Source organism: Pogoniulus pusillus, chromosome 14 (genome assembly GCF_015220805.1).
Source record: "Pogoniulus pusillus isolate bPogPus1 chromosome 14, bPogPus1.pri, whole genome shotgun sequence".
Taxonomy (NCBI): Eukaryota; Metazoa; Chordata; class Aves; order Piciformes; family Lybiidae; genus Pogoniulus; species Pogoniulus pusillus.
This window is the reverse complement of record NC_087277.1, coordinates 12,594,261-12,617,956: the sequence shown is the minus strand read 5'-3', so window position 1 is coordinate 12,617,956 and position 23,696 is coordinate 12,594,261. Positions and strand designations below refer to the sequence as shown.

The 23,696-nt window shown below is 39.1% G+C and overlaps 1 long non-coding RNA gene across 1 annotated transcript in view; it reads right to left on the bottom strand.

Moving 5' to 3' along the window:
• The window catches only part of LOC135181048 (uncharacterized), a 45,877-nt gene extending 22,522 nt beyond the window's left edge, over positions 1-23,355 (bottom strand). The window contains exon 1 of the long non-coding RNA XR_010304678.1: positions 23,186-23,355. This is a non-coding gene — a long non-coding RNA (uncharacterized LOC135181048). The remainder of the gene's footprint in view (positions 1-23,185) is intronic.
• Positions 23,356-23,696: the final 341 nt, after the last annotated feature.

Here is a 23,696-nt window from a genome sequence, read left to right as displayed (position 1 = left end):
AAGAAATACTCTCCATGCTTGGCCCCACGTTTACACCCTCATTTTTGGTACACTTTTTGTGTGCTTCTTTGGGAGGGTTTTTCTGACTATGTAGTCGTCAGTCTCATTTTAACTGCTGCTTAGCATCATGGTGGATCTCTGCCCAGCAGCTGCTCTAAAACACAGCAAATCAAACAGCATCTTGTTATTTTGTGTGCATTAAGACAGGTCAGAGCAGTATGCTCAATATGGGATGTAATGGGGGAGTAACCAATGATAAATTCTGTGTGATAGAAAGCAGTGGCAAGGAAGAGAAGGAGAGAAAAAGACTCCTATCACAGCTGGGCAGAGCCATCATAACTCATGATGCTACATAATTTGAAAACTCCATCTCATCTGAACATAGATAAATTTCTTAGATGACAGGGACACAAAGTCTTTTATGATTACTTAGGTACCCTGACATAAATGGCCTTATTTCTCAGTTGTGTGGCTAATCAAGTTAATTACTGCTTTTCATCTGTGCCCAGTTGGGAGTGGCAGCAATGATTTCAGACCAAGAGCTGATGCTGAGCCTGTGCCACTCAGGCTACCTGAGTGGTGAAGTCTTTAGAGGAATGACAGGCTTTACAAAGAACATGAAAGGCATTGTAGGTGTCAGTCTTTTTCATACTTTATATCTCCATGATTGATAGTACATGGTCAAATGCAACAGCTGTACTCAGAGATAACATTCACATTACTCTGAATAAATTGTTAAGTGTGTTTTCATGGGTCTGATGGAGAGACTATTGGGAGCAAGGGAGTCTCTCCACTCAGACCAGCAGCTACTCATATCAAGTACTACTGCCACACACAGATCCTCAAAAATATAAAATGTATATAAAAATAAATTGCTCTGGTTTGCACTGAAAACAATTAAGCATTGTTTCTCGTATACAGAGAAGCCATTTGAGAGATGTGCTGCTGTTCATTTGTTTTCAGACAAGGTCAAAGGATTTATTTTGTCATTGGGATTCAAGGGGAATTTAGAAACATAGAATGCACTACTTGGATGGGACCTCTAAAGGTTATTTAGTCCAGCAGCCCTTCAGTAAGCAGGGACATCTCCAACTAGATCAGAGTGCCATTAAGTCTGACCTTGAATGTCTCTAGGGATAGGACCCCCCCTGCCCTGCATAACCTGTTCCAGAGTTCCAGCACCCTCATAGCAAAGGATTGCTTCTTAATGTCCAGTTTAAATCTACCCTTCTGTAGTTTAAAATGACTGCCCCTTATCCTTTTTCTGTACGCCCTTGCAAATAGTCCCCAGACTTTTTGTAGGCCCCCTTCAGCTACTGGAAGGCTGCTATAAGGTCTCCTTTCATGTAAAAGTTTGATATTAGCATCTGCAGTGGGTGCAGCTTTGGATACTCATCTGTGCTCATTCATGCTCTGTTTGTGAGCCTCACATGGACACGGGTAGAAAGTAGACTCAGGGATGGAATGAAGTTGTGACCTTGGTCTTTTTTGATGGCTATCACTTGAAGCCTCTGTGTATTGGCAGAATCTCAGGCAGTAACAGCTGCAGTGGTCAGAGGGATCCCCATGCCTACCAAGAAGTAGCACATTTAGCTGGCAGCTGACAGGTCTGTGTTTGCAGAGCAGGGATGGATATGGATTTAGATCCTTTTAGGAGGTAATGTAAAGAAAAAGGCAAAAGGCACTGCACCAGAGAAAAGCACACAATAACACTGACTCTTAGTGTGTTGTTTCCCATTCATCCTGAGAGAGAAACTGCAAAGCCCAGCCTCCCTGGCTGCTTCAGAGAATGGGGATCTGCTTTCTGAAGTCTAGAGACAAAACAAAACCTCACACACACACAAAACACCAATCAACCAAACCAAACAATCAGAAAATAAAAAAGAGATGCAAGGCTTCACTTCTTGTGACTGCTTAGGCATGAGAAGTATTTGTCTGCTGTTTGTGTTTCATTTTGCAGTGAATACCACTCTCCTCTCACCCTCATTGTTGCTATTGCCTGAATAACTATCAGCAAATCGTGTTAGGAGTAAATTTCACTCTCAGAAAAGAATATGAGACTAAATTCATTGGTGTTTCTAAGGGACTTTGAAGTCTCAAAATGAAAGTTCTAATAAAGCACAGCATTGCCTTCTCCTCTGGCCAAAGTAAAAATTTGGGTCATCTGCAGCTGAGGATAAATGCTGCATTTGATCCTGTGATGTCTGAAATGAAGAAGTATCAGTGGCAAGGAAAAGATAAACATTCAGGTCTGCACAGTGGTCATTCAGCCCCTATGGCTCCCTGGTTTTGATTGGAACAAGTCCTTGTGATGAAGTTCATTCTGGGCCAGCATCTTTCTGCATTCCTCATTTGTGCTCCATGATATCTAGGTTTCACATTTGGCATTGGAAGGGCTGTTTGCTGAGGGAGCCACTTCTTCCCTCTGGCTGCTTTGAAACCAGTTGTGCGCCCTGCCCTGTGTAATGTCTATTGCTGTCACAATGTAAATTGAGACTTTGAGCTCTTTGCTTTTACAAGATCTCTTTCAAAGATACAATTAGCATCCTCTGAAGGTATTTTCCTTTGTGTTTTAGCACTTTCCCTTACGACAGAAATGGCCTATCAGAATGACACTGGAATGACACATTACATCTGTATATATTAAATATAGCTTGGAAAGTCCCACATACCATAAAGTGTTTCTGCAGCTTCTAGAAGTGTTCAGGCTTTCTAGTGGAAGTATGTTGGCCTGTTTCTACTGGTTTCATGCAAAGAGTATGGGTCCTATGCAAACAGAGGCTCTGACCAGTTAATTGCTAGTTCTCGATCTGCCTATCCTCCATCTTCATGCTGCTGTTCTAGAAGTGCCAATTCACTACAAATTGTTTTCATGATCTCATACTCAGAAAGAAAAAAATAAAATAAATTCTGGAAAACCTTGATTGAATTAAGTCTCTGTGGTTTAGACTCAAGCTTTCCTTGCTGTATAATTGATGTAATTTCACTTTAAGAATCTATTGTTAACTTCATGATTTGCTTTTACAGTCTGGGCTGTAATAGAAAATTCAATGATATACACATTATGAGATGCTTTAAACAATGAAAGAAAAGAACACATTACCTTTCTTAAACCATCTCTTCTTACACTATGAGACCCCCATTTCTCATTTACAGTAAAGCCTCTTTATATTCTTCCAGCTGTAGCAACAGGATGGGAATTATATATGAATTACTGTTACATAATTTTTAGTACAAATAAATACAAGTTCTCAGGTTTTCCTTCTTCTCTGGGCTTTGAGGTAGAGACATTCATGCTGTGATTGGCCCAGTTTTTGTAGAGAGGATAAAGATAGCCAGATCCTCTTGCTTAACTACTTTTTATTCTTAAAAGACCATCAGCACATTCAGTCATTAAAATACAGTACAATTTGACATGCCTGCCACATCATTAACTGATAAAATGCCACAAAAACAACTGATTATAGAACTGCACTGAAAAATATCAGCATTTCCCTTCTTTTTGGGCAGATAAAAACCAATTTTTTATTGTTCTAGCTTGGGCTTCCAACTGTATTGCATCTGTCTGTGTAAGCAAATTAGAGTTCTCATTAAACTTCTGTAATGAGAAAAGCACTAAGCCTTTATCTATTAATTATTTCCATTATTCAGTACTAAGTAACTTATGCTCTTTAACTGTACTGTATGTTTACAGTCAAATAAGACTAATTCTTTTCCAAAAGACAGCTCTTTATTGATAACATAAAGTGCAGTGTATTTTTGAATGCAAACACAGTTTCTTAGAGAAGTTTGTTCCCAGTGAGGCTTTGTGTCCTATGGGTGCAGTTAAGGTTTTTGAAGCGTTCCATAAAGCAAGATTTGCATACACCAGTAATGGCCACACACCACAGTTCTTTTCCAGTATGCTCACTTCCAGTGAAGTGCTTGGGCATATTTACAAAACATGGTAAAATAAAAGATAAATAATTTGATGGGGTATGTAATGGCTTCTGTCTGGTAGGTGGCATTATGCAATCATGGTGAATTAACTTTAGCAAACAAAATATTAGTGGAAGGATCTCAGAATGATTCATTTAACAAAACTTACACATTTTTATTTCCAGTAAGTGTTTCTAGTTTTAGCAGCATTCCTCACTAATATATTTACTTCTATTTTATTCTTGGCCCAATGGAAGGTCATTTGCATTTCTGTGATTCTAGAAAAGCATTTAAATATGCAAATTAAATCTGGAATTGAAAAGGAGGTTCATGTCTCTTTCATATTCAAACAATAACTTCTAAACGTTAATCATCTCTCTGCGGTTTTATTACCAAACCCAGTTACATGATGCTGAATTAGAGTCCTGAAAAGAAATGTAGATAGCTGTCAGGGAACATATATTGTCAAGGTAATATCTTGGTATTATTATTCAAAATCATTGTGTGCTGGCTGTTGCTGCACAGTGTTACATCCAATTTACCAGAAGTTGCCCGTTTCATACAATACAAAGATGGTGTTGGAGGAATGCCATGAGAGCTGGTACACTGAACTGTCTTTTTTAAAGCTGCTATTGAAAATGCATGAGCTCGACTAAGGCATGGGGTTTATGGTGCTTTTTGTTGTTTGGTTTGCTGTTTGTTGGGTTTCTTTTTCACACTAAGAGGTCAGGAAGTGGTTGGACAGTTCTACTGGGACATTTTCGATGTATTTGAAAATGAATATGTAAACAATTTATGATGTCTGATCTTTCAGTCTGGGAGCCTGCAAAACATTCATCTTGGCTCTGCTCCTAAAAATACCCAGACAAAAAGCAGATGCATGTTGTGTATCCCATCATCTGAGGGCCCAAGGCCAACAAAGATAACAAGAAGCTTTGTGTTAGATTTCACAGAGAACATATTAGCAAATCCACAGAATCTCAGTCTATCAGTTGTCACCCCACTTCTAAATAAACCCCCTTAGCACAAAACTAATCTCCTTAGCTTTGTAGTGGTGAAATTAGAGCATTAACAGAAATGTCAAATGTAAATGAATCTTCTACAAAATGTTATTTTATGCCACAGTAAACAGAATGGTATGGTACTTCTAAAACTAGTGTCAAGCAGAGTATGAACCTGTAATTGAAATGTATAGTGTTAGAGAAAGATACATTTAGGTAAGAAGAAAACTTACCCCAAACTCAATTCATCAAGTGTCTTAGTTTCTTTCCCAACATCCAAAAAGTCAGTTATTTAACCACCCATCCAGGACAAGGCCTTGGATTTCCTGTGTCCTCTATGAATGACAACAAATACATTAAATATCACTGTGTGGCAAAGATTTTGCATTCCTGCTCTGTGTACACACCTCTGTGGATCAGGCTGGTAGTTTAATAAGTTGTCAACATACCAGTTTCATAGTTTACATCAAATTTCAATAGGTGACCACTATGTGAAAAGCAGTACTTAATTCTGGTTCACATAACCCAGCTACCAACTGAACACCTCCATTCCAATGTGTGGTGTCAGCTTTGGAAGAGTAACTTTTCTATTGTTTCACCAGTGTCTTTGCTTTCATGAGTCAGCTGGAGTACATACCACTGGAGGACAAAGAATTTCCTCTATTTTTAAGGTTTTTTTTTTCCAGAGCTTCTCACAGTCTTTGGATTTGTGAAGCCTCCTGGTAAATCTCTTTGGCTTGTAAATCTCCAGCTACCCATTATCCAGAGGAAAGCAGACAAGAAGCAAAGTACCCGTCTCAGTGATCCTAGTCCATCACTTCTAACTACTCTTATAACATGAGTCATAAGACATAAAAAAGAACATGATAGTGGAGGAAAAACTCTAATAGCTATTTTGTAACTATACATGTTCTTCAACCTCACCTTTCTTTGTTTCAGGCATGGAGATAGTGTCTCTTTGTTTCTTAGCCTGTGGATTTTCATTGCTCACCACATTGCTATGTCCTTATCCCACATAAGCTCTTCTAAACCTGACAAATTGCCAGGTCATATCAGATTATGCTTTTCATTGATTTCACACTCCAGCAAGGAAACATTTAGTGACCTTTATAATTAGTCTATACTGGATGAAAACCAGTTTTATTTTTAGGATTTATTAGCCAGCCATTACTACTATCCAGAGCAAGGACACTTAGGGAGGTGACTTGCTTGGCTATCACATATGGTCTGTATTATTTAGGTAGTAAAGGGGAGAACAAATGTCCACATAGACCAAGAAAGAACCAGCTTCTGGCATTTTGAAGAAACCAAATTTAATCCCAGGTTATTTTCCTAATGAGCAAAGACTTCAAAGTCCTATGGCACGGATGCAAAATTCAGCTCTACAGGATAATCTGACATGATGAAAACCAGCTGTAGATCCTAAAGCTATTTCAGGAGAATCCAGGATCACATATTATTATGTCTTCATAGTTTTGACCAACTTTCAATGGTTGTGAAGAGTAGCATTTTGTCTTCCACACCTCTACCTTGAGAAAGTGACCTTGGCCACAGATGTAGGAGAGAAACAGCCTTGACTGATTTGTTCACCATACATAGACACAGGTGGCAAGGGAGACAGGCTGCTGTGACAATAGTAAATGTCCACATAGGCATTTCCTCAGGCTCCTCAATAAATGTCAGAAAATGTCATACCAGAGCAACTCTGATCTGGAATCCTCAAATCAGGGAACTAATGTGGAAGTGTGATGCCTTCAGTGATGGAGCACTCTAGGAGAATGAGGTAGCTGTTCACCTGAGTTTGTTATTTATGAGATTGTAAGAAGCTAAATGGCAATGCAGGGAGGCTATGACCTCCATGTACTATAGCACAAATCTCTAATAACCAGCAACAGCATCTGACCACATTCAAAAATGTAAAGTGGAGAGATATTGACACTTATCCTGCAGTAAACAGACTAGAAGGGGTTAGGTGTGCCCTAAGAATGTTAATTTCTTCCACTGACTACAAAGTGGTCCCTATGTGACAAGCTCAGATGGACCTGCATTAATTACACTTAAAATCAGCCAAAATGAATCTCACATCAAGCATCTCACTGCAGACATCTATTTACAAGAAACTCTAAAGCACTGTCTGAAGTGCACATCAGAAGAAGGAACAAAGTTACAGCTAGAAAGAAACAGACTTTCTTCTACAACAATACAGTGAGCTTCTTTTTAAAGCATCTGAAAGTCAAGCCTTACCTTTGCTTTATGTAATGCTATTGGTTTGCTTTCTTTGATTCTTCTCTGCAGTGTTCTACATAAAATGTGTTCTGACATGGAGGATGTCCCTGGCATTTTATATTTGCAACAAATCAACCTCATGCTTGCTTGGCTGTCATCTTATGTAAGGGGTTATGTTCACATGTTCTGCCAATTTGAGACACTGGGACTACAAGAAATTGACACTCTTCTGCAAGTCTCCTGATTTATACAGAAAGAAGGAAAGAAGGAATTATTTCACTTCCAAATAGTGGTGTTACATAAACTAAGATAGACAGATCTAGACTTTGTCTTTAAGAAGACCCATGGGAAAAGCAAAGTGTGTAAATACTTCAGAAAACACTGTTGAGGATAAATTATAATGACTATAGCTATGGAAATGTTGGGGTTTTGAGTAACCCAAGCAATTCTATCCACTATTTCTTTGAGGAGTCAATTAAGAAGTCACCTGAGCACTGTGCTCAAGTACCTCACAGAGCAAAGAGATCTCTGATGCTACACAGCTCTGGCATTCAAGAGTAGCAAAAGGAAATCCCAAGGACAGAAGCTGAAGTGAGATGCAATGAGGGCAGAAATAAGATATGCAGATTGTTGTGTTTTGCTTTGGATTTATGTTTGCTTGTTTTTCATAATTAACCTTTGGAACTGTTTATTCAGGGAAAAGGTGAGCTCTTCACCTTTCTGAATTTCTTTAAATCAGGATTGAATATCTGCATACAAGAAACACCAAATTCCAGTGCACTTTGCTGGACATTTGATAGCCTCATTTTGAATACTGAAGGCTAAACCAAACAGAATGTGTTACTGCTTGTATCAGAGTCAAATGTAAATCAAATGACATGTCCATAGGGTTCAAAGCTGGAGGCAAGAGAAATAATCTTAGAGGTAAGTAGGAAATCAAGCAATCGAGAAGGGATCATCTACTTTCTGAATAGAAACACCAGTGACCTCACTGATGCTGGTTTGACTTTCTTGAAGTGTTTCTGGGGCACTTCAGCTTGATGAGATTTTTTTTGTTTAATGCAAACAAACAAACCAAACCAAGAAAAAAGTAAGCACTGAAGAATTCTTTGAAATGGAAGGATCTTCTCATTGTTTTTCAGTTTCAAATCTGGTTTAAAAATTACTCCCTTAAAAATACCCACAGACCTTTTCCCCCGCAAGCCTCCTCTCCCCAGTGATTCTCTCATCATGGTGCTAAATTCTTTCCTCTGATCAGAGCACCTGACTCTACCTGACATTTAAGTGAGATGCACCCCCACATCTGAAGGCGACTTTGGCTCTTTGAATCCAAATTTGTCTTTGTTTTATTTACAGAGAACAGAGTGTAGGTAGAGAAAAATAATTAAAGACATGATTTATGGGCTACATTATTTTCTGCTGAGACAACTCCCAAGTTTTTTTTTAAGACAGGTGGAATTGTACATAAGATTAAGGATATTTACATAAAACAGTCCACACATACCTGCATTTTTGGGACGAGGTGTTTTTTGGGATTGTTTTTTGGAACTGTCTTTGTTCTGTTCTTTTAAGCAATTCCATTAATTTCTGTGTGCAATTTGTTATGCAAAACAATTTTTTAAAGCGGCAGTTTGAGTTGAGAAATTATCATGTTTGGGGTTTTTTGTTTGGCTGATTTTTGGTTTTTCTTCTGGAGATTATATTTTATGAAATGCAAGGTCTAGTCTTTTAAATTAACTAGATTATGTGTGAAGTGGGTTACTAATAGATTTATAAATGCACCCAAGAGCCTGCTTTGAGTGTTGCTTTATCTCTTACACCTCCTATTTTGTTGATGGAATCTAATTTTGGATTCACATCCAGGTAACGATACATTAATCCATTCTCACCACAACGATCTTTCACTGAGCTCACTGGGTACTGAGATTTAATAATAGCATAGTTTGAACACTTACTTTATGCATTTATTTTTGAAGTGTGTGGACACATTCTCATCTAATTTCCTTGAAGGAGTTCCAACATTTTTTTCTTATCACATAAATATTTATAATAGGTGCACTGAAATAGTCTGGCAGAAAAATACAAAGCCAGATGTTAACAGAAAAATTTTACACAGATGAAGGAAATAAAAATCTGATTTATTTAATGTGTAGAAGAATAACTTCTAATGTTTTATTCAAAAGTAGAATTTCTGAGAACTTCTTGTTCAACTCTCCTTCTATTGCCAGATAATGATAAACTGCAGAATTAGGGGCCAGCCTGCAGCAAGCTGAGAGCTCTGAACTCTGATTGACTTAGTGGGAATAAGTTTTAGAAACTGAGAGTTCATTTCTGCCTTCAGGTGGATACTCTAAAAGCTCTTTGAAATTACTAGTCAGTCAGAACCTAGATATTAATACTGCACAAACTCTCTTCCTTCAAATGATATTTGATGTCACATGAAATAAATCAAAAGATTGATACTTAGACTAATGCCTAAGCAAAATATGAGAGGAGTACTTGAAGAAGGGTGTTGTGAGCTGCTAATTGCATAATACCTTTAATATTTGTGCACCCCTATGCTATGGAGGGGGAGGATAGAAGAAAGTATATTATAGTTAGAGGGTCATCTCCTTCTTTGAAAGGTTATAATTCATAAACTCTTCTCTCTTCACAAAGCTATACAAAAGCATCTTGTTTCTGTCAGCTCAGTCCATGCCTCAGATGCAGAGGAGACAGTGCCTGTTTGTGAGCACAGGAACATGTATTTCCTCTTGTTTCTAAGCTACAGAAAAGCATGGGAAGTCCTGCTTTACCTGCAGACTGGGGATAACTAACTTCCCACATTTACTTCTCTATAAACAAGACTACTGGTAAAGAGGCCATCATCTGCAGTGTGACACTGAACAAAGCTACTACCAGGAGAAACAGCATGGTCCAAGTTATAGGGAAGTCACATTACTTTGTGGTAACTATGAAGGCAGCTGTGGGCATCCATCTCAGAACCAATTACTTTCTACCTAGCTTGTCCATTACACACCTGTGTTTTCCTGCATTCATTTTTAACAGTTCTACTCCCAGCATCACAACTGTGATGGTGAAATTCTTGTGAGATCAGCCCTACCTGAGTGCTTTCATTTCTTAAAGATGCATGAATGAATATTCCTGGCACATTCCTGACACGATGCTCTAGCCTGTTGTGTTGCTAGCAGAGTTACAGTTGTACATGTTAAAAGTATATTGCTCCTTGTGTTGGTGTCTAGGCTGGCCAAAAGAGGGATCTGGGATGCACATACATGCTATATGGAAACCTATTTTTGCTATATTTTATATATATGTAAGATACATAAATAATTTACACGTCTGGTTATAACCTTTTAGATGTAATGATAGTCATATTCATGTACAATATAAAGGAATATCAATACATAAATTATGAATGAAATGTGTATACAATTTGTACCTATAGGCATGCAACAGACAAGTGTGTGTTTCTGCAGATACAAATTCATCTATATGGTTATGTCTGGAGCATTTGCTTCTCACAGCCTGGCTAGGTTTCCCATTTGCTGTCATAATGCTGAATTTTCAAAGCCAGAACTTTTCCCTCAGGCAGGCACAGCAGTCAAGACAACAGACCACAAATATTTTTGTATGAGGTCAAGAAAGCCACGGAACAACACAGTATTATTTCTAAGGAGGCCAATTCCACTAAGAAAATTGTATCCTGAAGTGGAAATGCCAACTAAGGAGCCTGCAGAGACCAAAAGGCAGGAAATTATAGAGCCTCTGTCCCCATCCAAATGCTGTGTCTCCTCCTGGGTAACCTGGCCCAGGCTCAAGATCTAAAACACCAAAAACTGAACAGTTAATGCTAGGTTAGAATCTGGATATCAAGGAAGAAGCTCAGTTGAAAACACATCACAGGTGCGAGACGTATGATGACTTTCTATAATCAATGTCAGCTTTGCAAAGAGTCTAACCTTATTGCACTCTAACCTTACTGCAGTCTAACCATGGTGGTTTCAAAACACATCCCCTCCATGTGGTTGGAAATACTGGGGAAAAAATTACAACAAAATAAAAACATTCAACTAACCTCTCTGCCCTAAGCTTGGCTGTCTCCATGGGTACCTTCTGGATGAGCACTGTCCTCCTCCCCAACTCCAGTAAGTCAGCAAAATTTAAGGGCAATGTAAGTCTTGCTTCTTGCCACTGATACAGTGAGTCAACAGAATGTGCTGACCTCTTATTCAGTGAAAACTGAGTGACAAAAATACAAACCACCAAACTTCAGCAAAAGGAGAAGCAGTTAAAAATAGAGGTTTTATCCTCAGCTACTCTGTCAATTGCAGAGCTAACACTGATTTTTTTTCACCAGTCAACAAACATGAATCTTCACATTTATGAACACTGCTACATTAAAAAACAAAACAAAACAAAACAAAACAAAACAAAAAAACACCAAAATCTCAACCCCCTCCATCCCCACTCCCCCCCCCCCCAAAAAAAAAAAAACAGAAACAAAAGATCCACAACCACCCAAAAAACATAAACTTCCCATCAGATTCATCCCTGGTGCACACTGCTGAGGGAGGGGGCAAGTACTGTTGTTCTGCCTTGTAGTTTCTAAAGGTCAGTAGACTTGCAGCAATTTTTGAGGCTCAGTGAACTGATGGCTTTTGGGGAAGCTGTATCTGAATCACTGCCTTAATTCAGTAGGGACAAGGGCTAAATGAAGGGAATCCAGAATGGCACTACGTAGGAAACCAGCTGAACACAGAGCACTCATTTCTCATGGTGCTTGGTAAAATGTGGCAAGCATCACAAAAACAGTATTACTGACTACAGAAGGACTTGTATATTTACTGCAGTTTTAGTGCTGTGGAGGAATACAGAAAGTCTCATAAACCACAGAGACAAATTTTGTTTAAAAATGGTTTTGATGTGCAATCATAAATCAAAAGCAGCCTCTGACACATTGTGAGGACAAATACCCTTCTGCTTCTTTGGCTTCTAATACTTAGGGTTTCAGGGAACTGTGCTTTTAGATATATTTAAAGGAACCTTTATCCCATTTTATACAAGTCCTTCCTCTGGTCTATGCAGAAAGTGAAGAATGGTAGTAGACTCTGACCTGAGTCTGGGATTTAGGACTATTTAGAAGGTATTTTTTTGATTTAGGATTATTTTGGCATGTAGAAGACCAGTCCCTGCACAAAGGAGTTCATAGTCACCGTCCCTGGAGTTGTTCAAGAAAAGACTGGATGAGGCATTTAGTGCCATGGTCTAGTTGACTGGATAGGGCTGGGGGTAGGTTGGACTGGATGATCTTGGAGGTCTCTTCCAACCTGGTTTATTCTATGATTCTGTGATTCTATGATCAGAGCCAGGAGATGGGACAACTAGGCAGAAAATTAGATGCCTTCAAAATTTTCCCAATAGCCCTCTACTGGGGAAAAGTGCCAGTTTGGTACAGACATACAGATCAAAGCCAGGTGGCTGAGAAGTGGGCCAATGTGTGGAGTTCCTGATGATGAGTTTAAAATGCCCTCCAGGAAAGGAAAGGAAAGGAAAGGAAAGGAAAGGAAAGGAAAGGAAAGGAAAGGAAAGGAAAGGAAAGGAAAGGAAAGGAAAGGAAAGGAAAGGAAAGGAAAGGAAAGGAAAGGAAAGGAAAGGAAAGGAAAGGAAAGGAAAGGAAAGGAAAGGAAAGGAAAGGAAAGGAAAGGAAAGGAAAGGAAAGGAAAGGAAAGGAAAGGAAAGGAAAGGAAAGGAAAGGAAAGGAAAGGAAAGGAAAGGAAAGGAAAGGAAAGGAAAGGAAAGGAAAGGAAAGGAAAGGAAAGGAAAGGAAAGGAAAGGAAAGGAAATATAATATCATGGTCCCTTTGCATCCCTCCTGATTTTCTCTATATACTCATAAGAAAAGTGTCTGAGTTATAGTCCTGAGATTATAAACTAAACTTGCAGCTTTCCCAATAGCACTGAGATGCTAAGTCACTGACAGCTCAGTTTTCACTGCAGCTCCTGGTGATGCCTTTTCATTTGTTAGCTCCTATCTTTCAATGATTCCCTATTCAATTTCTCTTTTGTGTGTGTAAGCTTCACTTATCCCCATCTGTTACCTACCTTCCCTCTCCTCACAGTACCCTCAATATGATAGGCATTGTCCAAACATCTATGCATACCTAGATTTTTTCCTTTAGAAATTCATCAAACAAAATGCCAGATAAGAGCAAAATCAGGTTTTGTAGCATTTTGGATTCTTTTCACCAATTTTTAAGTTTCCTGCCTCCCACACTTAGAGGTTTGATACAAAGCTCTTCATCAGTCAGCAGAGATAAATAGCCTGGCAAACATACTCTTTTCTATAGAAACATAATTGCTATGGAAGTTCCTCTTCCAAAGGACCCCAAATTCCAAAATCAGCATTGCATTGTTGCTGCCTTTGAAGTCAGCACCAGACACATTGTGCTGTAAATACGAAGGGAAACTTTCTGTTCAAATGTCAAGCTCGGTAAGGGCTTAGACACAAAGGCTGCAATTTCCAAAGTGGCTCTGAGTCAGGATAGACTTAAGTTCACATCTTTTGAAAAGGTAGGTTCACATCTCACATACAGAGAAGCAGAGGGTCCAATCCCCTACTCTGAGGCACAGCCTGCACTCTAAAGATGTAGATTTACCTTCTCTGCTGTTGGGCAGGTATGTTGGCTTGAGGCTAATTGGAATATTTTACTGAGAGAAATTAAATCCTTAACTGTGGGGAGAAAAAGAAAAATAAAAACAACAGTGCTCTATGTCACTCATTCTTCTGCTGAGAAATGCAACTAGTCAAAATATAGATAAGACACTCACATCTCACACACTTCTCAACTCTCACTTCTGCTCCTTCTCTCTAGCAGTCTGTGTGGCTCTATTTGCCTTAACTCTTTAAAGTGACCTAACCTTTTTTAATCCTAACCTTCCTAGGGAGGGGGAGGGAGGAGGTTTGGGTCGAGAGCCTTCTGGCAATCTGATTTCTGAGAGGGGCATTGTGTTTCTGTATTACTTTAAATTTGTATATAACTGTAAATATTTGTGTGTATATATGCTTGTAAATTGTGCTAAGCTGTAAATATAGCTTCATTCTTTAACTTCCAGCCGGCTGAGTCTAGTCAGCAGGGGAATCTACATCTGTGTACCTTTAGCATTGAAGTTCTGGAAAGACAATGACTGCTAGTTGACAGTGGAATTATGCATGTGTGTATTTAACCCTCTTATTACCCCTGTCTCCTTATCTTGCTTCCTCCTGGGCAGGCATTTCAGATAGAGCTTTGCACTCCCAACAAACTGGCAGTGTCCCTGGTCTGCTTTGTGCCTTTGCAAGTCTCATTACCTTTTGGAAACATCTTGCTCTCGATTTGCTTTGCTCCAGTGCAATCAGTCAGATGGAAACAGCTTTGAAATTTGCTTTCCAAATATCAGCTTCATGTTTCTCTATTGATGTTTCTTTTTAAGTTTTCCAGTTGTCCTCACATCTCCCAGCTTGCTGCATTTCCCTCTCACCAGGCAGTACTTTCTCCAGGCTTCTGGCTTCTTGAACATCGTAACTTGCAAAGGTGTTTCTCTCTTGGAGTGGCTGCCACTGGAGCACTAACTTGCACTGCTGCCAACAACAATATGTATCTCACTCCACAGCTGTGTCAGAGCTGGACAACTACTGAGGAAAAAATACCAAACCAATCAACCAAACAAAACAAATAACCAAACAACAACAACGAAACACATAAATATGCTGACCAATTCTTGGGGCTATAGGAAATTGCACTTGCCTAAATGCTCAAGCAAGGCAGAGGAACATACAAGGAACATACAAGTGTTCAGAGTGCAACAACTGGAAGTGTGTGGACTTATCTTCAAACTCTTGCATGGTTCAAGCAGATTGAAAATCACATTGCACCTCCAGGTGCAGCCAGATAACAACTGATCCTGATTCAGCCTTTTTGCTTTGTCCCTGTCTTTGGTGTGTGTTGGTTAGGGAAACACTTTTTAAAGTTACTTCTTTCTTAAACTGGATCCACACTCAGAAGACACTTGAAGGAAAATATTACTACAATGTTTGTAGCTTAACAGTTTAAGAAGCAAATGGATGGTACCACCCAATCATTTTTTAATGCATCTGGAAAGGTGCCTTTTCAATCATACAAAGGTTCAGGGTACAGCATGTTGCATAAAGCATCTGTTAGACTGTTTCCAAAACCTATCTAAAAATTTATATTATCTACTTAGATAATATACTTGTTAAAGGGAGTGTTTCCACAACTTTGCACATGATTCTTGCCTTACCCAATCCTTTTCTGCAGTCAGCTGCCACAGTCCATGGTTAAAAGGAAGCTCTCCAGGACTGCAGAAGGCAAGCAAGATATCTCAAAAATATTTTCTTTATCAAACCTACCAAACATTCTGGGACAACTAAATGAACACTACTAAATTATTAACCTTGTTGATGCAAATCAGTGCTCAGTGCATTGAAAGCTGCTGCAGAATTGGTTGCATAATCTGACAAATATGTTAATATATAAGCAAACAACTAAAGCAAACCAAATCCTTCTTCAGAAAAATAATCTGAATGTTAGTCAACAAAAGTGGCAAACCAGATTCTACAACAGCTCAATAGGAAAAGCTTCCAAAATGTTCTAATTGCTCACCTACACACACCTAATAGCATCATGCAGAATATGAGAACCTGCTAAAACAGGCTCCTGTGACACTGAGCTCACCAGAGTAAAGTGCCAAAAGCATAAATGTGAGCAAATTCCTATTCATCAGCCTAGCTTCCCTCTCGTGAACACTTTTGGTGGCAGATTTTTTCCCTCCCTTGGATATGTCACTCTGTGTTACAACCTCCGCAGCAAAGAGTAAATTTAGAACAGAAATCTGGATTGGCAAAATGAAGGCATGAAGAAGGGAAATTATTGTTTTGTCCCTACCTCCCTGCTCAGACTCTATTCCTTGTGCTGAGTGCAATCTATGGCATTTGAATATGGGACTGAACCTGTGGGCTGAGAATGGGAATATCCCAAACTGCTTTATATGATTTCAGTTCTTTGCTATTTGTGTCCAACTGGTTTTCCACCGAGGCTACAGAAGTAGTGTCACCAGAGTTGCCAAATCTTTCCAGACTCTTTCATTTGTTTCTGTGCCTCCTTGTGAAGGTCCTGTTGAAAAATGTGTGCTATTATTTGATTAAAGACCTTTCTGGAAAAAATAAAGCTCTCCATCATCTTCAGTAGGGTTTGATATCACCTGCTGGTATATACTGAAGAGACACAGCTGAAGTTATAGAACTTCATGACATGAAGCACTACTTGATCTGTCTGCAAAGCGGGGCTGAATCAGCTTCTCATATTTCTTGACTCCCTTCACTCACAAGAATTTCCTCAGCGAAACCTTAGGGTTGCTAACCATAACTTTCTCCTGGTGAAGACTAAAGAGATCATTATGTTCTTTGGGGATTCTTTTTTATCAGAGAAATTATATGAATTGCAGCATTTTGCCTTTGCAGTGTAAAAATGGCACAGATTTTAACTTTCTCAGACTTGATTCACTTCTTACTAATGTTGGCAGAGATCATTAGACACCACAAAAACAGAAGCAAAAAGTTGATCTGAGAGAGAAAATGGTTTCTAAACTTTAAATGGAAGGGGCTAGAAAGGACAAAAAGGAAAATCTGTGGCCTTTTCTAGATCTGATTGATGATAGAGATGTTACTCATACTGAAATTTAAGGTGAAACTCAGTGGTCTTAAACAAACTGTAGCCCAGACTTGTATGGTCCATATAGAAAGAAATCAGTATAAGGTAACCAGCATGGGAATACTTCAGACTGCCATTTAGGGGATAGGAGTGTTTGACTAAGTTGAAATAATTGCTGAGTTTGGTCCTGGTGGATCCTTTCGGGTCCCCTAAAGTAATCTCTGCTCAAATACACTTGAGGTGGAGAGATTATACAGTAAGCTTTCTCTTTTTAAAGTCTAGCAGTGTAAATAACATAGTTCACTCTAATTAGCTTTTGTCAACATGCATCCAGCAGGCAAGCAAGCAATAGAAATAACCAGTGAGCAATGCAGCAATCCAGTGGTTCAGGCACAATATTTTGAGGTGTTTGCCCAAGTGATAACATAACAGTAATCCTGCACAGTCTAAACTGGAATTGTCCCTTTCCTCAGTGCTCTAACTGAATGACAAATCTTCAGGTGACTCACTGGCAGCACACTCATGCACCAAGTCTGCTCTTAGGTAGAGAAACAGAGCCCAGGCTCTGTTTTAAGCAAGACACTATCAAGCTGTGAAAATATTTCCAAGCAAATACTTGGGCTTCTATGTCGATGATCAGCCCAGTGTTTCTCAGGAAGAAAAATGCTTCTCTGTCCATTTTTATTTTCAATGCAGATTTCACTCTTGTGTATCTGGCACACTAATATTGTTATGTCACTCTTAGCTCTTTTAGATTTGTCAGTGGGTCTTCAGATAGAGACAGTTCACTTGCCCAAGTTTTTGAGTACCTGATCCTTAAAGGAAAAGTTGCAGATAACTCTTCATTTATGGGAATTTAAATTTCAACAATGGAAAATCTGATGAGTTATTTTAGTTGTAGTAACAAACAAGAAATCCAGTTCCAAGCTATCTCCAAGAATACCCTTGTGCTCAGGGAGGTATTTGAGAGTCTATTATAGCATTTCTTCCCTTCTAGAGTCTTAAGCACAGATTTAACAAAGCTCTTTTACGAGTTCAAAGGTTTAAATTGTTTACTTTTTTTCACAGCATGTAGTACTCTGCAAGGCAGAATTGCTTCTCAAGCTTTGCTGGAGAAGAATCACCCCAGCCAAAAGCCAAAAAGGACTGCAGTTTCAGCGAGACTGAAAAATCTCACTGTGGCCAAGGTTCTAAGAGTCTATACCAGACAAACTGAACAGAGGGAAGATGGCTAAAGAGGCAAAAGCCAGAAGTCAGAAAAAATGTGTGTGTGTGTGTGTGTGTATATACAAAGAGAGAGAATGGAAGAAAATACATTTAGTTTGTGTCAGTTAAAAGAGAAAAAATGTCTGTTTTTTTGTCTTTTCCTTGGTGCCCTTCCCTATTTGTGGGAGAGAATATGGAAAAAAAATCTCAACTTAATACTAAAACTGTCTCTGTTTCAGAAAAGAGAAGCTTCATTCTCATTTGCTAATAGCCAGAAATATTGTCTTTTCTTAAATTTCAGACACGTTAATAGTTTAATGAAGCCCTTATTCCAGTTTCTAAGGTAACAAAATTTCCAGCTGCCTTATAGGATCCCATCTTATCAGCTACCTTGAGGCAGGATCCCATAGTGCAGCTGCTCTTAATTGGGTCTTTGATAACCCTTCTGCAACTATCATTAAGTCTAACTGAAAATGAGTAGCTGCTCTTCCTATTAAACTGCTCATGCAGAACAAAATCATTTCATAGGAAACATGTCTCAAAACTACAGCCACCCAACGAGCCTACTTGGTGGTCAGCCATCTTCATCCATCAGTTCAGATTTCATGCACTTTTAGGCCTCTGAAGCATTTGTTCTTGTCAGTCATAGTGAATTTTTAGAAGACATCTCTGTCCCCAGTCAGGATTGGTATTTTTATAAGTGGTTGAAGCTTCCCCTGCTTTGCCTTTAGGCCTTAGCAGTCTGTGTGTTAGATCTCTTGGAGAATGAGCTTCAAGTGTCTTTCACCTGAAGTTGTTTCAAAGTTAAAACTGGTAATTGCTTCTCTATGTCTTTTTCACCTTGAAGGGAACATCTCATGTCTTATTTATTTGGGAAGAGAGCTACGGAGAAAAACTTGCAGTTAGTTAGGAAACATTTCCAACATTTATAAAGTGAATGCAGCCTTCCTTAAATACTCCATAGCTTGAAAGCATCTGTCACAAGTCTTTTTTGGCTTCCTTCGTCCTTTTAACATCAACAGTCTGCCACACCCCCAAAGCCATCTGTGTATCTCGTGTAAACTTCTACAAGGGCTTTTGTTTCTCTTGACCACCTACATCCTACAAATGGAAAACACTGCTTTTTTTTTCTCTCTTAAGCCCACACAGTATTACCCCCACCGTGGGGTTAAGAAAGTCAACAGATGCATTTGACTGAAGAAGTACAGCAGCCACATGCAGTGGAAATGGTAAAGAGTAGAGAGCTGAAGGGCATCCATGTCTGAGAATTAAAAGTGTGTGCATAGACAGCTACAGCAGGTAGGAGAAATGTGGTCATGCCATTGTCCAGGACTAGAGTCATAAACACATTGCTCTGCCAAGATGTCACTCCATGTGGTTGGCATGATATTTTAACATTACACTGAGGTAACCCTGAAAGTAAAACTATCATTTCCTCATGATGGGAGTTAACTTGCACTGTGCTAGAGGTATGATCAGAGGAGTGATTAATTTGTTTTTGCTGAATTTCAGTTTGATTCCACTGCATTTTTTTCTTATTTATAAAATAATTCTGATCTGCATTGCCACTCAGGTCTTAATGCAAACCCAACCCATTTCTCTCAGCTTTTCCTTATATGACAGTTTCCCAGACCTTTGAACATCTTTGTAGCCATTCTCTGGACACTCTTCAGCCTGTCCATAGCTTTTCATATAGTGAGGAGCAAAGTTAAACCTGGTATTCCAGCTAGGACTTGAGCAGATTGAGATCATGACTTATTTCCCTCTGCTGGTGATACATTTGTTGATTAAATCAGCTTTTGGCATCTCACTCTTTCAGCTTAGGTTTGTCTATCCACCTCTTTCTGCTGGGTGGCTCTCCCTTTCAAGCATCCACTTACTCAGTTTGGTGTAATCAGCTAACTTCATTAGAGGACACTTGATCCACTCATCCAGATCACTTATAAAGATATTAAATAGCATTGGGCCAAATATCAGTCTCTGGGGGACCCAACTTGTGACAAGTTGACATTTTTTGTGTGCAGCCTGTCAGCCAGTTCCCCACCTACCACGAAGACCACTGGTATAGATCATAACATATCAGTTTCTCTGGGAGGAGTCTCTGGGGAACTGTATCAAAAGCCTTTGATAAATCCAGTTAGATGATGTCCTCCACTCACTCTGCATCAGCTAAGCAGGTTACTTTGTCATATTTTCTTGTTCTTTGAGAGGAAAGATTAAGCCATGGTTTAGGAATAATTGGATTCCAGTCAGAATAACCCTCCAGTTCTCCCTTTTGTGTTTCAGGCCACGAAGGTTTGTGGCATCACTGTTGTTCCAGAGCTGGCCCTCCCTGAAGCATGGTAGCTGCTCAGCAGAGAAGCAGCCACTAGAGAGCATGATGAGATCACTAACCTCTCTGTGTTTGATCTACATTAAGAATGGAACCAGGTCTCCTGAAGTAGAAGGTTGATGCTCTAAAGCATCTTTATGATTGAGCCCTATATGCAAAGACAAAAGGCCAAGACAAATCCAGATCTTCAAAGGCAACACAAGAAAAGCCCAGAATATTAAATGAAAGTCAGAATGAACTGTCTCATCTAGGTTGGGCCTTTCATATGAAAACTATATGTAAATGCCTGCATTATACATGTATTTGGACTCAATGGAAAGTTTCCAGTGTGAAGTACATATAAATATTTATGTGTTGTTGGTAAATCTCTCAACGTCTTTCTTCATGGTTATTTCTTCTGTGTTAAGCAGCCTACAAGACTGTAAATATATATATATATATATAAATGGAAGAAGTAAGACATGTTTAGAGTATTTGGAGGACAAAAGCAAAGCTAAATAATGAGTAAGCCATGCAAGCAATTTGTTTAAATCATTCTATAGAATGGAACACCTTTGGAATTACATAAAGAGCTTTATAGTTTTTATCTTTATCTCTCTGTGATTGTCATTATTGGGAAGCAATTTGAAACTCAGAGCTGGGATTTGTAATTCACTTCCTACTGGGGCAGTAATTCATACTATGAAATAAGAGAACTTGAAAATTTGGTGCATTATTCAAAGGTGGAACAGAGTAGGAAGAAAAGAAAGAAATTTTCTTCACAGTGTGAGCAGAACTGTCTTTTCCAGCAGTGTAGATAGGGACAGCGTGATACTGATATGCTGAGGTTTTCTATGGCCCTATAATCTTGACTGTTTTTATTAACAGAAAAGATAGCTTCATGTACAGCTCTGTATTGAACTTGGCACCATAGAACATCCACCAACGGGCACCTGAATGGCTCCAAGTCTTTTTCTCATCAGAGTGTATTGGTTTCTCATGGCACTCTTTCCACAAACAGCATGAAGTGGAAAATGAAGGAAGGAAAGATGCAGAAACAAAGAAAGTCTAATCACATGCCCCAGCCTCCTCTCCAGCTAGAAATGGTTAAAAGAGAATGTGAGATAAAATCCATAGTGAGTGGAGTTTCACAGTTTCTCTGAGTTGTTGTTCCAGTGTCCAGCACCGTGACTGGGGTGAGTTTTTAGCTTTGATGCAAATTTTCCCTTACTGCACCTCACATCCACTGCTTCTCTCTCTCTTTTTTTTGCATTTCACAGAAATTAAAAGAATGACAGTTTATACACTTAAGGTAACCATCAACTAACATTGCATCTGTTACCTGTCTGAAGAAATCAGATGACATGTCACACTTCTTGCCACTGAAGTTATAATCTTGCACAAAAGTATGATATAAAAGCACATCCAGATCTTTTGCATGTTTCTAGCTTCTTTTCTAAGTTTATCTTGCATAGCTACTTTTCAGTTGAAGCAATTTCTACAAGTCAGTGATTTACCCCAAAGAGTTCACATTCCATAATTAGAAGCAATAGTTAATATTAATTAATATATTCAGTATGCCAAAAAAAAAGTAGACTGATTTCTTCATGAAGCTGTCTGATCCTGTGCCTGTGCACAACAAATGTACTGAAATTAATGTAGGCAGAATGGCAGATCATGATTTATTGGTCTGTCATTCATGTAGGTCTCACATTTTTGTAAACAAATTCCCTGGATCATAAAAAATGTAACTCTGTTAGAACATTTAAAACACACTTGATTTGCAAATATTTTCTTTTGTTTTCGAGAATTGATACACCACTTCTGTTCTAGTGATGTCTTATATTCAAATCTCTACTTGTTCATCTACAGACACAGGGTTTAAATGAAGCAGGATGCACTGGGTCAGACCTCATTGCTGTCTACAACTACCTGAAAGGAAGTTGTAGCCAGGTGGGGGTTGGTCTCTTCTGCCAGGCAACCAGCAACAGAACAAGGGGACACAGTCTCCAGTTGTGCTGGGGGGAGGTATAGGCTGGATGTTAGGAGGAAGTTCTTCACAGAAAGAGTGATTTGCCATTGGAATGGGCTGCCCAAGGGGGTGGTGGAGTCAACTGTCCCTGGAGGTGTTCAAAAAAAGCCTGGCTGAGGCATTTAGTGCTATGGTCTCATTGACTGGCTGAGGCTGGGTGCTAGGTTGGACTGGATGATCTTGGAGGTCTCTTCCAACCTGGCTGATTCTATGAAATTCTATTAAATGCTTGCCTAGAGACATGGCTGAGATCAAGTCTTGCCCTCATTATGTATTGTAATGACAGGATGAGGGGTAATGGGTTTAAACTGGCAGAGAGGAGATTTAGCCTATATGTTAAAAAGAAATTCTTTACAGTGAGGGTGGTGAAACACCAGAACGGGTTGCCCAGGGAGGTTGTGGCTGCTCCCTCCCTGGAGGTGTTCAAAGCTAGGTTAGATGAGGCCTTGAGCAACCTGTTCTAGTGGAAGGTGGGGGGGTTGGAACTGGATGATCTTTGAGGTCCCTTCCAACCTAAACCATTCTATGAGATGGCCATTTAAAAGGCATTTTTAAAAGCTACTTTTTCCTCTCTGAAAAATACTCAACCTGAAGAAATAAATCTTAGCTTTATTGAAAACCTCATAAAAGAGGGAATAATAGATGGGAAAAGTGAAAGAAATATTGGAATCTATATCAGGACTTAAAAAACGAGGCAAACCCAGTTAGATCAGAAAACAAAGTAAACAAGGAAGCAAAAGAGAATTAACTAGAATTACTGAAAAGGGAAAGTAAAAGATACCTGACATGGAGCAATACAACACAGTGGTTCCTGTGTAGCTGCTGGTAGCTGGAAGCACTTTGTCAAATTGTGCAACCCCTTCTGTGCATTGCTTTCTTTCATGTTTTCATCTTGCACTTTCCATAAATCAGTCATGTACTTTTACTCCTTTCAGCTGATGTGTTTATCTTCCTTCCTTTGTTCACTTGAAGATGCAACAACAGATTCATAAGGAGATGTTGATTGAAGTTCTGTGACAGGAATACTCATGTCTGTGAATTGGGGAATAATCAAGCAACTAATCAGATCTCCTACTAGAATTTCTGTGAAGCAGAAGCCTTTTGATGTGTCTTTCTAATATGCACATTTCCTATTTGTGTATGTATAGACTTGACTTTATCCCACAGAACTCAGCCAGATTTATACAATGAGAGAAAAAAAACACCAATATGAACTTTCTCATTTTTTTTTGTCATTTACAACCCTATTTTCATTCAACAAACCTGTACATTTTCATATGTGATGCAAGTTT